At 36.6% G+C, this 17,658-nt stretch overlaps 1 protein-coding gene across 1 annotated transcript in view; it reads left to right on the forward strand.

The window, feature by feature from the left end:
- LOC134237999 (Bardet-Biedl syndrome 1 protein-like) overlaps positions 1–61 on the forward strand; it is a gene marked incomplete at its 5' end in the record, with an annotated part of 19,937 nt that extends 19,876 nt beyond the window's left edge. Inside the window, one exon of the mRNA XM_062720126.1 lies at positions 1–61. This exon is cut by the window's left edge and continues 252 nt beyond it.
- Between the last annotated feature and the right edge of the window lie 17,597 nt (positions 62–17,658).

The raw sequence follows: 17,658 nt of genomic DNA on the forward strand, positions 1-17,658 counted from the left end.
AATGATAAAACATTGAGATAACCGAATTTGTAATTTTTTACAGGGTGAATGTTATCTTTCTTTATTTTTAGTTGGCTTTTTAAAGCTTTTTTTAGCTCACCTGTCGTAGTCGTTGTTGTCGTCGTCGTTGTTGTTGTAAACTTTTCACATTTTCATCTTCTCAAGAACCACTGGGCCAATTTCAACCAAACTTGCTACAAAGTATCCTTAGGTAAAGGGGGTTGAAGTTTGTTCAAATAAAGGGCCACGCCCATTTCCAAGGGGTGATAATTATGAATTAGAGAAAAATTAATGGCATTTTAAAAAAATCTTCTTCTCAAGAACCACTGGGCCAGGAAAGATGAAACTCATGTGGAATCATCCTCAGGTAGTGTAGATTCAAATTTGTTCAAATCATGACCCCCAGGGGTAGGGTGGGGCCAAAATGGCCGATCAAAGTTTAACATAGGAATATATAGGAAAAATCTTTAAAAATCTTCTTCTCAAGAACCACTGGGCCAGGAAAGATGAAACTCATGTGGAATCATCCTCAGGTAGTGTAGATTCAAGTTTGTTCAAATCATGACCCCCGGGGCTAGGATGGGGCCAAAATGGCCAGTCAAAGTTTTACATAGGAATATATAGGAAAAATCTTTAAAAATCTTCTTCTCAAGAACCACTGGGCCAGGAAAGATGAAACTCATGTGGCATCATCCTCAGGTAGTGTAGATTCAAGTTTGTCCAAATCATGACCCCCGGGGGTAGGGTTGGGCCAAAATGGCTGATCAAAGTTTTACATAGGAATATACAGGAAAAATCTTTTAAAATATTTTTCTCAAGAACCACTGGGCCAGGAAATATGAAACTCATGTGGAATCATCCTCAGGTAGTGTAGAATCAAGTTGTTCAAATCATGACCCCAGGGGGTAGGGTGGGGCCAAAATGGCAGATCGAAGTTTTACATAGGAATATATAGGTAATAACTTCTTCTCAAGAACCACTGGGCCAGGAAAGATGAAACTCCTGTGGAATCATCCCTAGGTATTGTAGATTCAAGTTTGTTCAAATCATGACCCCCGGGGGTAGGGTGGGGCCAAATGGCCGATAAAAGTTTTACATATGAATATATAGGGAAACCAAATCTTCTTTGCAAGTACTTCAAAGCCATGCTTAGTGATATTTATAGGGAATCATCCTCAGGTAGTGTAGATCCTATTTTGTTCAAATCATGAACCCTTTGGGGTTAAAATTCAAGCCCCCCCCTAAACTTTTAGTTCTGATCTGATATGTGCTTTTTCCTAGCCAATTGCTCAGGTGAGCGATGTGACCCCTGGGCCTCTTGTTTCAGTATTCCGTCCAGATGACTATGTTTCTCAAATGTTTCCATGCTTATTCTATTGTGCAACAAAACTAGACTTTCTGTACTTTTAAAATAAACAAAAAAATAAACTAGAGGTACTGTGAGCGATGAGCTCACTAAATGATACCCCCCGCCTCCCATATGGTTATAACTGGTGAAAAAGTCCATGTTTTCCTGTGGCCGGGAAACCCAAAATATGTGTCGGATCAAAAAGTAAAATAGGAGGTGCACAATGGCAATATGTAATAAAGATTCTGCGAAAGTTTCATGAAATTTCATTCAGTGATATGAGAGGAGTTGCGGATAAGAGATGGGTACCCCAAAGCGTAACAGACGGACGGACAGACGGACGTACAGACGGACGGACGGACGGAATTAACGATTACTATATACCCTCCCGCTTTTCAAGCGGGGGGTATAATAAAGCGGTGAAATTAGTAAAGGTTGTTCATATTTTGCGTTTATTTTGTAAAATAGATTTGATACACTGTTTCCCTTTGCTAAATTAAAACTAAACATATGTTTAAAAAGTCTGAATAATGCACCATCAAGTCTGAAAGAAGCATAGAAAATAAATGAGGCAGCTAGCTCCTGATGCGCAAAATTTAGGTGACAACAAAAGTTTTAGGATCTAGTCTGACTTGCAAGCATTGTAGTCATAAACTTAACAAACACGCATGAATGATATCTTAATTTCTGCAACTTTTTTTTCTGATCGTGTTTATAGATGAATCAAAAAGAAGCACAAAGGATATAATTAAATAAAATATTTGTAAATCCTATGTTCTAGATCAACGTTTAATTTAAAATTGTTGTTTTTAGAGACATGAAGAGATCTTAGTAACCAATTAATATTTTAGAATCAACTTTTAAACAAATTAAATTAAAATTTAGAAAAAAACAAATGGTAATTTAACTCAAATGTCTAATGAAGCAATAAAAATCGTTGGCAGAATAATAACAAACCCTTAAAACATCAAAGATGGGATCAGGTGGCATGGAGGAGTAAGTAACCTCTTTTATCTGCCTCACTCACCATGTGTTTCTTGTCATGATTAAACGAGAAAAAAATATGTTGACAATTCATTGTGTACATAATGGCCTAACAATTAGTATAAAAATATCAGCCAGCTCATTACTTTAGGTCAGACAACACGTTCCTCAAATATGTATGTTTTGTATCTGTTTGTATGATATCAAAACTTATTCATATTAGTCATTCTCTTCTGATTTCTACATTGTTTTCATTATGTTTTTGAACACAACTGTATAAGAACAGTAAAAATAGTGATATAGGCAATTCAGGAGATTACCCATACGGGTTATATAAGAAATATGACCCTTTGGTATCTGGTCCAATAAATGCCTGGTAAGGTTCCCAATCTTTTGTGAGGAAACCTGTTTAAGGATGTATACTTCAATTACAATTTTCTTGGGAAAAATTATTTATTTTTTAGGAATTAAAGTGTCGTCTGACCTTAATGAAAGATTGTATTAAATTTTGCATAAAGGGTCATTGTGTAGAGCATAAAAATTACGTAAGTTTTACGATGACTTTTAACAAGACTGCTGTTATTTTTGTTTCGTCAATTTGTCAATAGCTTCCCTTTTTGTTTGTCAATAGCTTCCCTTTTTGTTTGTCAATAGCTTGCCCTGAGTGTCATTAGAAATTGTTCTTATGTAGAGCATCGAATCAACTTGTAGACATCATTCCCAGATACAAATGGTAAGGATATATTTCTACATAAGGATGAGGAGTTTAAGCCATCATGTTTATCATAAAGTTCTATTGTTATATTACCATTATCTCATCTACATGCACATTTTTTGGCAATAAGGAGAGGGAGTCCACCCCTGTGGTAAAATTGTTGCTATCTCAACCAAGTTTGGGATCCTACATATATGTGATACCGTCGGCGTCCCATGTCAAGGTTTTTGGAGGTTTTCTTTTTATGTACTTCTATGTCCAACATTAATCAGGGATGCATGGAAGACGCTTCTAAAGTGTTTCATTGTACTAAATAAGATTTCAGATGCTGCGACATCAGCAAAGGAATGACCAGATTTATGTTTTTTCAAGCAGGTAACTTTTTTTGCAATGATGATATTCTAAGTATGCATACAACCAGGCTTGCCTAGGATGCTGGATCTGACCTACATTTTTGGGAAGAGTAAACATGTTAAAGTTTTTGGGTGTAGATCTCATTTCTTAGTAACTGTGAGCCTTATGATGGAAAAACTTGCATGAATAATACATTTATAGATGCATACTACCAGGCTTTCTTCGGATGCTAAAAAGTTTTTGGTGCAGGTTAATTTAACATTTCAGTTTTGTGCATTTTTTTTTTGGTGTAGGTCTTATTTCAACTAACTTTAAGCCCCATGTTGACCAAGCTTACATGGATGATACTAAGGGTGTATACAATCTGGATTGCTTCGTGTGCTGTAACTGACCTACATTTTACGGATGAGTGAACAGGTAGGAGTTTTTGGAGCAGGTTCTTCTAAACCAGGTTTATGCCCTATGTTTCAGCAAACTTACATGAATGATGTATCTAAGGATGCAAACTAAGGGACTTGCTTCTTATCATTTCGGATATCCGACAAACATTTCCCAGATAATGAACCAGTAAAAGTTACTGTTACAGGTCTACTACCAAGAAGACCGATATTAACCAAACCTGCATAAATGAAGTTTTGCACTTGAGAGATGACAAAAAACTGTCAGGCATTGCAAAGTTGTGTACAGATGTAAACATTGTAAATACTAAATCATCTTCTGGACGCGTATAATTCTGAGGGGGGGGGGGGGGGGTTAAAGAAACAGAAATTTATTTTTATCGTACGGAAATTGATTTTTATCGTTTAGTTTCGTTAGACATCATGTTTTGTTTAATTTCACAAAAAAAAAATTTAAGTTGTGAAATTGCTAACGTACTGAGACTGCACTAAAAACCACAAGCCTTATTATAGAAAGCTCATGATATCTCTCTGGTGACAGAGTTAAAATTGTTAAAACTTGTCTGTATGTTCTGAAACATTGTGATAAGACATAAACAAGGCAGGTATTTGCGGGGGATAGAGGGCTAAGTGTTTCATTCTTACCAACATACGTAAGACCTGAATAAGGCAGTAACTTGGTTTTGGAGAGAGGTAGCATACCACAAAGGTGGGAAAGTACCAGGAGAATTAGTACGTGTGGAGAGACAGAACCAGAGGAAATTTATTTCCGGAAGATACCCGTTGAGCACAGTTAATACCTGGTGGTAAATTTGTTGTTAATTTATTGACCCCAAGCCTCCTTAATACCCATAGGCAGGGTACGGGAACAAAAAATGCATATCAACTAAATCAGTAATATTCAGCAATAATCAGAAGTGTCCCTACCACACATGACCCTAGGTCCACACATTGCACAATTTTTGAAAAGGCACACTTGCTTATCAAAAATGTTAATGAAGGAGTGCGCCTTGATGTTATGGAGAAATGTTTTTTTTTCTTAAACTTACTTTCTTTATTAGTATTTGACATTGATTTTAGTTCCATAACCCTAACGAAACCAATTTTTAAAAAATCTTAAATCAACACGATTTAAGTAAAATTAATTAAAAAATCGATGTGCCATTCTTTGGGATATTTTCATATTTCATTACTCTGCTTCTTTTCTTCATTAGAATTAAGAGTTTTTAATTGTTTATTCTATTCTTATTCTAACTCAGGGTGGGGGGTGGGGGGGTGGCGGCGGCTATGATTTGAAATTTGAAATTGTACTACCCTACCTAATTTTATAAAATCTGTTGACAATGATTTCAAAAAACAATAAAAGAGAGAATGTATTGAATTTTAGGCACTGTCACAAAAGGATTGGCGATTTAAATCCCAACATTACACAGAACAAGAAGATTGAAAGTTAGATATCATACGAAAGTGATCATGCAATTGCTGCACATAAAAAACAAACCTTATTTGCGGACAAGACAGACGCCATTTTAGTCAGGTAATGATAAAATGAATAATTTATTTCATTACTTATTTTTTCAAAGTTCACGTAAAAAAGATAAGAAGAAGAATTATTGAGATAATTTTTTATTAAGTTTATTTTTATCTATTTTTTTCGAAATGTATTATATATAGAATATCACACTGCTGTTTTGATCTCGGCCCTGGTATCGGCCCGAGCGGTTGGTATCGGCCCAAGCCCGGAGGGCGCGGGCCGAGACCATCCGAGGGCTGATACCAGGGACGAGATCAAAACAGTGGTGTGATGTTGTTTATATCATATATCTAAAACCAAAGAAAAGAACATTTAGTTATTTTTCAATCAAAAAGTTTATAAATATAATTTTGTCGAAACAAAACTAGAGTTATCTTTCTTTATGTCTTCGATTTCCAAATGTTCTGTGCGAAACTGTAAAACCTGTGACATTTTGATAACTGACACTTCTTTCACCAGTAATCTTACTGGACAGAGCTTCTATACCAAAACTTGGGAAAATCTGAACTGCAAATCTTCTAATGTTGTCTATGGAATAGAATGTAATCTGTGTGGACTTATTTATGTCGGTGAAACCAAGGGATCGCTTAACAAAAGAATATCAGGTCATCGATTTCAAATAAATCATGGTGGTCAGCAGCTTTTATATAAGCATTTTAATTCACCTGATCATTCTATTTTATCAATGAAAGTTAGAATTCTGGAAAAGATTTATCACCACACAAATAGTCCGTCGTTAAGTACACCTTTCCGTAGACAACGTGAAGAAGTTTGGATTAGGAAACTAGGGACAGCCTTTCCCTATGGATGTAATGACAATGTCGATAGTGTTGGAAATCTTTCAACCCCGCAGTGTAATAATATAAATGTGATGGGACTTTTTAACAATACTCAGAGACGTAAGCGTAGTCATGGACATCGTTCGTACAATAAACCTGCAATACACGACGTCTCTTTTGATTCATTACTACCTTATGTAAATCAACAGTTAGGTCTACATCATATTCGAACAAAACTTTACTCTGTCCCTTTGAAACTTTTAAATAGTCTTCTTGAAAAGACCAAGGAACATCCAATTTTAGATTCCTCGTCACCTGAATATAGGCTCGATTCTGTGATTATGGATATTGCATATCATAGGCTTTTTAAATCCGCACGTTTCACGGAAGAAAATGCAGCTAAAACAATCCGTCTTTTCCTTAAACTTCAATATGCCAATAAAGGAATTGACGCGGTTAATATAAGTAATATTCTTAATCACAAAAGGGTCCAGTCTTGTATTCCACCATATTTCAAGTGAAAGACTACACCTTGTATTTCCTACAAATATACATCGACCATTGCTTCCAAACTTTTCAATTACAAAAACACTTTACATGGCCTGGATATCGACTATCTGAAAAATAATCCCCCTTCGTGTTCATGTTCTTCTTCGCCCTATAACTATAGTCCTGCTGGACACGTTATTACAGGTGACGTAAAAATAGTTCGCAATGAGGACCTTAGATCACTTATTTTAAAAGGTCCTAAATATAGGGAACCCCGATCCTTCAACTGGCGTCGGAATTTCATAAATATTATGGATTCTGTTGAAAATTACGCCAGACGATGGGCCAGATATGAAAAAGAAGACATTGACACCTTGTCAGAATGGATTAAATGTATCAGATCCATGTTAAAGTCACGTATTAAAAGATTGAGGGGCAAAATGAAAACCATCTATCCTTCTGTGTTCAATAAACCAGAAGTGAAAAAAGAATTAGATAGATTACACGATCAGTTCGTACTGGTTCCTGCCGACAAAGCAGGTAACAACATTGTCTTCGTTTGTAAGGCTCATTATATAAATTGCATTCTAGAAGAACTTGGATTTAATTCTACAAGTGGTAATCCTACTTATACTCATACTTCTCTTTCTAAGGAAGAAATTCTTCAAAATCACCTGTCAGTTTTGAATACTTTTAATATTCCACAGAGCCAAAATGAATTTGAGCTACCTTATATATATTGGATTCCGAAACTTCATAAGAATCCTTACAAACAAAGATACATTGCAGGTTCCAGTATATGTTCAACCAAGCCTCTTTCGTTACTTCTCACTAAAATATTGACAGTAGTGAAGGAAAAACTTCAAGAGTACTGCACAACTATATATTCAAGAAGTGGTGTAAATCAGATGTGGATACTAAAAAATTCTAAAGAACTTTTGGACAATTTGAAATCACAAGTCTTTACAAAAATCAACAGCTTAAAAACTTACGACTTTTCAACTTTATACACAACAATTCCCCACGACAAATTAAAATCAAGGCTTTTTGATATCATTGACAGCTGCTTCTTCAACAAAAATGGAACTCGTAAATTTACTTACCTCGTCATTGGTCATTTGAAAAATTATTTTGTTAAAACAGATTCTGATTGCACACATAAGTACTCTGAAGTTGACATCAAGAAGATGCTTGAGTTTCTGATTGACAATATCTATGTGGTTTTTGGAGACCAGGTATTCCAACAATCTATTGGAATTCCCATGGGTACAAATTGCGCTCCGTTATTAGCAGACTTATTTTTATATTCATATGAAGCAGAATTTATGCAAAATCTTATGCGTGAAAAGAAGAAAACACTTGCTGTGGCCTTCAACTCGACATTTAGATATATCGACGGCGTATTGTTTATTTTCCTCTTTTATTTTGTAAAAAAGAACTGTCCTTTGCCACAAGAATCAAAGTGTTCACTACATGGCATGTTTCTTATGTATATATATATATATATATATATATATATATAAATATATATATATATATATATATATATATATATATATATATATATATATATATATATATATATATATATATATATAAAAAGCACTAAAAAACCAACAACACTGTATATCCTAAATGTCGGATCTATCAAGTAGATACAAGGTCACGGATGGAAATTTATAAAAAGCACTAAAAATGACCAACGACACGAACAATAAAAATTGTCAAATTTTCGGGACGCCCTGTCCCTTCCTCAGGACAAAGAAAAGAGTTAAAAAGTCATAAGAACAAAGGAAAAAGCGAAACAAAAAACAACTAGCACTACTACTAAACTACTAAACACTATATATTTACATACTAAGTTACATGTTGATTTGGAAATTTTTAAGAACACTATTAAAGAAAGAATCCGGACCGCTATGAAATGCGTCCGGTCTATCGGGTATACTCGGGTGAAGTGCGATTTACATAATTGAACGAATTAATTATGCTAATTAATTACGACAATCAGTAAATCGTACATTGTTTCATTCTCTCAAAATGGCGTAACTATACTTGATAAAGAATAACCAAAGAAAAATAAAAGAAAAATAATATAAGAAAAATAATATAGAAGGGGCATTTTAACATATGAATTATGATCTATTATAAATTTTAATTTGAAATGTTTTAGGACTGATTATCGGTAAAAAATAATTAATAATTAATTAACAAAGGCGTAAGCAATACATAGTTATGTGGGTTGTTCGAGAGTTGGTGACGCAAATCAACTGTGGAGTTTACACTAAATTGAGAGAACAGGAATCGGGTCTAGTTTACGTTCATTCTGGTGAAGTCATTCAGTTTGTTAATACCATTGGGGCGGAATGACTTCAATCTGTGCATCCAGAACTTTTCTTTGCTTTTTCTCTGAGCGTCTGTCCATCTTGGGTTATGATCAATCACCACTACTGTCATGTCCTCCCATTTGTGACCCTCAAGGTTGAAATGTTCCCCAACGGGTTCATTGAGTTTTTTGGTCCTAATGGTCGAACGGTGGTTATTGACTCTCCTGCGGAGATCTCCTGTTTCACCAATATACTGTTTGGAGCAAACTTTGCAACTGATGAGATAAATGCAGTTGTCAGTATGACAGGACAAACTTCCTAGTATTTTGTAGCTGCGGCCTGTAACAGGGCTGTTAAAACTGTCTGTGTCAGTGCTGTGCTTACAAAGAAGACATCTTCTGTCAGAGCAAGTCTTAAAGCCCCCGTTAGGTAATGGGTTGTCCAGTCTGGTTCTTACTACCATGTCCTTTAGGTTCCTAGGGCGTCTGTATGCAGCCAATGGGGGTTCCTTAAAGACCTCTGCCATTCGTTTGTTTGAATGGAGAATTGGTAGGTTCTTTTGAAGGATACCGCTTAGGTTCTTAAGGACGGGATGGTATGTGGTTACCAGAGGGACCCTATTTTCTTTCTCTTTGTAGCGTAATAGGTTTTGCCTGTCCTGTCCCGCCATCTCATCAATAGCTGTTTGTACGTTGCGAGCATTGTAGCCTCTTTTGCATAGGTGGGACTTAAGAAGACCACTTTGCTCCTGATATAAGCCAGGGGACGAACAAATGCGTCGAATTCTGGTGGCTAGACCCTTAGGCACTCCCTTAAAAGTGTGTGGGGGATGACAGCTAGTGGGCATAAGATATAGGTGGGAATCTGTGGGTTTGGTGTGGAGACTGAATTCGATTTCACCATCAATCAGGGTAGATAAATGTTACACCTAACATAGGGCCAATCTCCAAACGCTTTCAGGAGCGCTGGGACGTTATTACAAGGAGATGTTCTAAACAATTGATGTCACTCTGTCTTTCTTGGGATATCCACAAGTTAGGACAATTGAAGAGTGAGATCAAGTCCTTAGAATCATCCCTCAACGATATCATGTCCAAGGCCGATCTTGATGAAGCCCATAATATTATAGACACCTATAATATGGCCCTAACAAATAAAGTCAACAAGACTCAAAGAAAGAAATTTCTCCGCGACAGTGTTCCACAGTCTAGGAACAACTGGTCAGAAGTCAGAGTTAACATAACACGTAAACCTCGCTCGAGACGCTTCAAGCGCACTAAGACAATAGCGAGGGACGGACCCATACAAACTCCTGACGTCTGCCCAGTGCTCAATAAATCTAGTGCTCCTCTCTCCGAATCGGAGACCTCACTTCTTTCCAAGGGGCTGAATTTCTGCCCCACGCCACATGAGGTCGACGAAAAACAAGTCAGAGAGGACACCCGAGCATTCTTCCGGAGACTTCGTTTGAAGGAGCACTTCTCTAGAAAAGACTCCGAAGTAAATTCATACGACTCTTCCAAGCCAGATTTACACGATCTAGAGGAACACAAACTCTATAGGCCCAAGAGTGACTGGGAACCTGCACCGGGCAAGTGTGGCGCGCTTGAGTCGTATATTGACGCCGTTGAGTCAGACATAGAGAAGCTCCTTTCAGTGCCAGACAAGACTCCCGACAATTTGAGTAAGGAAGAGAGATCTGCCTTACAATCATTAAAAAATCGGGATGACATTGTAATCAAGAAAGCAGACAAAGGCTCTACAGTTGTCGTACTGGATAAAGAGACTTACATGGCGGAGGCCCAAAGACAACTCTCAGACGAACGTTTCTATAAGAAACTGGACTCTGACCCTACTAAAGAATTCTCCACCGCCATTACCAAAACTCTTGACGATATGTTTGAGAAAAATGAGATTGGTATCAACGTCTACGAGACCTTAAATCCTATTGACTGTAGACCAGGACAATTCTATCTGCTTCCTAAAATACACAAAGAAGGCATGCCAGGTCGTCCCATAGTCAGCGCAATTGGACACCCCACGGAGAAAATTTCTGAATTCATTGATTTACATCTCCGTCCACACGTAGAGAATTTGCCATCCTATCTCAAGGACACCACGGACTACATTAACAAGACGCCCTCTACTGGCCTCCCAGATCATACCCTCCTCGTGACTATGGACGTCACATCTTTGTACACCAATATTCCGCACGATGAGGGTATCGAAGCCTGTAAAGAAGTCTGGGATAGTAGGTCCATACAAATTCCTTCTACCGAGTCCCTTGCCAAGCTCCTTGAACACGTTCTCAAGTTCAACAACTTCATGTTTAATGGAGAACATTACCTGCAGGTTAATGGCACTGCTATGGGTACGAAAATGGCACCGTCTTATGCCAATGTCTTCATGGGCAGACTGGAACGCAACTTGTTACTTCAAGCACCATTTAGGCCCCATAGCTGGTTGCGTTTCATTGACGATATAGAGATGAAGTGGGTGGAATGTCGCGAGAGCCTCGAGGCATTCATTACGTTTGCCAACACCTTTCATCAGTCGATCAAATTTACAGTAGACGTATCTAATTCGAAAAACGTATTTCTAGATACCACATCTACCCTGATTGATGGTGAAATCGAATTCAGTCTCCACACCAAACCCACAGATTCCCACCTATATCTTATGCCCACTAGCTGTCATCCCCCACACACTTTTAAGGGAGTGCCTAAGGGTCTAGCCACCAGAATTCGACGCATTTGTTCGTCCCCTGGCTTATATCAGGAGCAAAGTGGTCTTCTTAAGTCCCACCTATGCAAAAGAGGCTACAATGCTCGCAACGTACAAACAGCTATTGATGAGATGGCGGGACAGGACAGGCAAAACCTATTACGCTACAAAGAGAAAGAAAATAGCGGTAGGGTCCCTCTGGTAACCACATACCATCCCGTCCTTAAGAACCTAAGCGGTATCCTTCAAAAGAACCTACCAATTCTCCATTCAAACAAACGAATGGCAGAGGTCTTTAAGGAACCCCCATTGGCTGCATACAGACGCCCTAGGAACCTAAAGGACATGGTAGTAAGAACCAGACTGGACAACCCATTACCTAACGGGGGCTTTAAGACTTGCTCTGACAGAAGATGTCTTCTTTGTAAGCACAGCACTGACACAGACAGTTTTAACAGCCCTGTTACAGGCCGCAGCTACAAAATACTAGGAAGTTTGTCCTGTCATACTGACAACTGCATTTATCTCATCAGTTGCAAAGTTTGCTCCAAACAGTATATTGGTGAAACAGGAGATCTCCGCAGGAGAGTCAATAACCACCGTTCGACCATTAGGACCAAAAAACTCAATGAACCCGTTGGGGAACATTTCAACCTTGAGGGTCACAAATGGGAGGACATGACAGTAGTGGTGATTGATCATAACCCAAGATGGACAGACGCTCAGAGAAAAAGCAAAGAAAAGTTCTGGATGCACAGATTGAAGTCATTCCGCCCCAATGGTATTAACAAACTGAATGACTTCACCAGAATGAACGTAAACTAGACCCGATTCCTGTTCTCTCAATTTAGTGTAAACTCCACAGTTGATTTGTGTCACCAACTCTCGAACAACCCACATAACTATGTATTGCTTACGCCTTTGTTAATTAATTATTAATTATTTTTTACCGATAATCAGTCCTAAAACATTTCAAATTAAAATTTATAATAGATCATAATTCATATGTTAAAATGCCCCTTCTATATTATTTTTCTTATATTATTTTTCTTTTATTTTTCTTTGGTTATTCTTTATCAAGTATAGTTACGCCATTTTGAGAGAATGAAACAATGTACGATTTACTGATTGTCGTAATTAATTAGCATAATTAATTCGTTCAATTATGTAAATCGCACTTCACCCGAGTATACCCGATAGACCGGACGCATTTCATAGCGGTCCGGATTCTTTCTTTAATAGTGTTCTTAAAAATTTCCAAATCAACATGTAACTTAGTATGTAAATATATAGTGTTTAGTAGTTTAGTAGTAGTGCTAGTTGTTTTTTGTTTCGCTTTTTCCTTTGTTCTTATGACTTTTTAACTCTTTTCTTTGTCCTGAGGAAGGGACAGGGCGTCCCGAAAATTTGACAATTTTTATTGTTCGTGTCGTTGGTCATTTTTAGTGCTTTTTATATATATATATATATATATATATATATATATATATATATATATATATATATATAAAAAGCACTAAAAAACCAACAACACTGTATATCCTAAATGTCGGATCTACCAAGTAGATACAAAGTCACGGATGGAAATTTATATAAAGCACTAAAAATGACCAACGACACGAACAATAAAAATTGTAAAGCGCTAAAAATGACCAACGACACGAACAATAAAAAATGTCAAATTTTTGGGACGCCCTGTCCCTTCCTCAGGACAAAGAAAAAAGTTATAAAGTCATAAGAACAAAGGAAAAAGAGAAACAAAAGCAACTAACACTACTACTTTTAAACTACTAAACACTAGATATTTACATACTTAATTACATGTTGAATTGGAAATTTTTAAGAACACTAATAAAGAAAGAAATCCGGACCGCTATGAACTGCGACCGGTTTATCGGGTATACTCGGGTAAAGTGCGATTTACATAACTGAACGAATTAATTATGCTAATTAATTACGACAATCAGTAAATCGTACATTGTTTCATTCTCTCAAAATGGCGTAACTTTACTAAATAAAGAATTTTTTCATAGAAAAATAATATAGAAGGGATATTTAAACATATGAATTATGATCAATTATAAATTTTGAAATATTTAAGGACTTATTATCGGAAAAAAAATTAACAAAGGTGTAAGCAATACAAAGATACGTGGGTTGTTCGAGAGTTGGTGACGCAAATTAACTGTAGAGTTTACACTAAATTGAGAGAATAATCTTGTTAATTATCATCAGGAATTTGGTTTAGTTTACGTTCATTCTGGTGAAGTCATTCAGTTTGTTAATACCATTAGGGCTGAATGACTTTAATCTGTACATCCAGAACTTTTCCTTGCTTTTTCTCTGAGCATCTGTCCATCTTGGGTTATGGTCAATCACCACTACTGTCATGTCCTCCCATTTGTGACTCTCAAGGTTGAAATGTTCCCCAACGGGTTCATTGGGTTGTTTGGTCCTAATGGTCGAACAGGTTATTGACTCTCCTGCGGAGATCTCCTGTTTCACCAATATATTGTTTGGAGCAAACTTTGCAACTGATGAGATAAATGCAGTTGTCAGTATGACAGGACAAATTCCCTAGTATTTTGTAGCTGCGGCCTGTAACAGGGCTGTTAAAACTGTCTCTGTCAGTGCTGTGCTTACAAAGACGACATCTTCTGTCAGAGCAAGTTTTAAAGCCCCCGTTAGGTAATGGGTTTCCAGTCTGGTTCTTACTACCATGTCCTTTAGGTTCCTTGGGCGTCTGTATGCAGCCAATGGGGGTTCCTGAAAGACCTCTGCCATTCGTTTGTTTGAATGGAGAATTGGTAGGTTCTTTTGATACCGCTAAGGTTCTTAAGGACGGGATGGTATGTGGTTACCAGAGGGACCCTGTCGCTATTGTCTTTTTCCTTGTAGCGTAATAGGTTTTGCCTGTCATGTTCCGCCAACTCATCAATAGCTGTTTGTACGGTGCGGGCATTGTAGCATCTATTGCATAAGTGGGACTTAAGAATATATATATTATATTTATTGAAGGGCCAATAGCTACCTTATCTTAACTCCCCATTTTATTTGTAGCAATAATATTCACAAGGCTAGTGATTCCGCATAATCATTTACTCTAAAGTGACATATTTTCGTGCGATAAAATTTTTGTTGTTTTAGGAAAATAAATTGGTTCATGGGGATTTGATTTCGTGGTTGGAGATTTGTTAAAAAGAGAAATATGTGGAAAATTGCATTTGCGGTGGTTATAAATTTGTGGGTCTCGTCATGCCTTTAAAACTACGAAAATTAACACACACACACCCCTACAACAAACAATTAAATATTTCACAGTATATAATTTGTTTCCTAAATAGATTTTTGCAATATTATGCTGCTCTCTTCAATGAAATAATGATAAACAATTAGATGAATTGACTAGCAAAAAAAATCTTCGTTCGCTGACAAGGAGCACACGGCGGGTGTGACCGGTCGGCAGGGGATGCTCACTCCTCCATGGCACCTGACCCCACCTCTAATGTTTCGGAGGTCCGTGTTTCCTATTTCGTATTGTTTTATGGACCTTTGATCCTAAATACTGTTCGTTATCTCCATATGTTTCATTTGCTTCCAAATTTACTGAGGTGCTTTTTTTATAAGAATGTTAAGAACTAACAAATGCCTTCTTCTATACTATACCTAGTTTGATCATGGATCCCCGTACCAGTGCCCAGGATGTGATGCGATGTGACCTGTGTGAGACTGCTGTGGTACAGATGCACTGTGATACGTGTCTCGTTAACCTTTGTAAGGCTTGTGTGGGAGAACACATGATATCTGATGAATCAAAAACACACAACATTGTACGATTTTCCGATAGGAATTCTGTCCTATATCCTGGATGCATATCTCATGTCAAAGAACGATGTGAAATGTACTGCAATCAATGTGACATTCCTGTGTGTGCCACCTGCCTTGCTTCAAATCATCATCTAGGTCATAAATTATCAAAATTGTTACAAGTTCTCGATGAAAGAAAAAAAAGGATCATCAAAGAACACACTGAGTTAAGCGAAAAAATTTATCCCACCTACCAGGACATTGCCTCTGATATACAAAACAGAATGAGTCAGTTAAAAAAGGAATATGGAGATCTCTCAACAGCCATAACAACACATGGAGAGGACTGGCACAGAGAAATTGACAAACTTGTCAAGAAACTTAAAGCTGAAGTTGATGAGATAAAAAATAAACAGTTACATACTCTTCAGAAATGTCTGAATGAAATAAACCAGAAAATTTCTGACATCAAGGATGAAATCACTTCAATTCAGACTTTAGTTGATTCCAAAGACTTTACAAGGCTGACTAAGGTTACTTTTAATACAGAGAAATTTAAAAGTTTTCCTAAAAAAATTATGCTATCTTTGCCAGACTTCAACCCAGGCAAAATCCAAGGAGAAGAGTTGATTAGTTGTTGATTGAACTTTGTACGTATATGCATTCAATGATGATAAATAAGGATTTTTCCAACCAAAAATTGGATTGGATTTAACTGGATAGCTATACAATTTCAGGATGCGTCATCCTGACCAGGAAATGTTTTTTAATGTCACTATATTTGACGTCAACGTTAATATTAGAATTGAAGAATGAGTATGGGTTTACTGGTAACTGACTTCAGTACCAGTCAAATGTCAACAAGCTTATTGCCAAATATAAGGCAATAGAGAATTCGAACAAGAAGTCTGGGGAGAGACGACGGTCCATGTAGTTTTACAAAAAAAAATTATGGAAGTAATGGGTGATGACCCAAAAAGCAACGCCATTAAAACAGTATCTCTGGGTGTGAGTAAGGGTGTAAGAGTATGATTACTGGTGAGAAGGGGGACAGGGCATGAGAGGATGAGTGGAAAAGTAGACTTTGAGAAAGTGAAGAAAGTTTCTAAGCGTAAGAGGGAGGATGAGTTGATAGATTTGTTGACTTAGGTGAGAGATGAACAGGAGAAAGTTTTAGGAGGAGCAGATCAGAGTAAATGAAAGAAAACTAGTGCTTGTGGAGAGATTAGTGTCTTTGCTTGAAAATTTACTTTGTGTTTTGTCTTCTGATATTATAGATCAAATTAGTAAGTACATGTCCCTAGGACCATAAACTGAGAACAGACCAAAGTCAAAATTTTGATTTTTAATATTTTGTGTTTTGATTTAATGTATTTGTTTGAAAATTTGCTACTTTGTCAAACATCTTAATTCAAAGTTTTGCTTCTTTGTTTAAATATCAAAATTATTTCAAAATATATATCTGTTTGAAATTTAAATATGAGGGTTATATATTCTTAGTTTCTGTTCTTTGGCCCTGAAGAGAATACTTCTTTAAAACAATGCAATTTCATGGAATACATATATTAAAAAACAAACACATACATGTACTGAAAATTTTGTTATGTTGTCAAAATAGCTGAAAAAACCATCAGTATATATTTTTGTTTTGGTATTAAGCTGTCTTGTACTCTGATCATTATTTTTCAATGTGGGTTAGTATATAGTTTTGTTGCTTCTTTTCTTTTTAAGTTACTTTTGAGAATTATCTTAAAACGAACAGACTGAGAAATTTTTTGATGTCTCCTTATGCGAAGAAGTGCTATACAGATAATATTTGTGAAAGGTTGGACGGAGTCCATCAAACAAATCATTTTTATTGTCAAGTAGATACATTCATTTGGAATTTTGACCATAGTGTGTACACAGTTTATTGTCTAGAGGCATGTGAGTATTGAAGTTGATACTCAATAATTACCTCATTAATTAATTTTGATTTTGTAGGCGTGTCCATTCAATTAACGCAACATTGTAACACCTGTAAATATTGGTGTTAATTTATTATTAGTTTTGGATTGAACTTTGTACGTATATGCATTCAATGATGATAAATAAGGATTTTTCCAACCAAAAATTGGATTGGATTTAACTGGATAGCTATACAATTTCAGGATGCGTCATCCTGACCAGGAAATGTTTTTTAATGTAGATGTTAAATAA

Source organism: Saccostrea cucullata, unplaced genomic scaffold (assembly GCF_032062105.1).
Source record: "Saccostrea cucullata isolate Sc308-1 unplaced genomic scaffold, CSIRO_AGI_Scuc_v1 ctg3265, whole genome shotgun sequence".
Classification (NCBI taxonomy): Eukaryota; Metazoa; Mollusca; class Bivalvia; order Ostreida; family Ostreidae; genus Saccostrea; species Saccostrea cuccullata.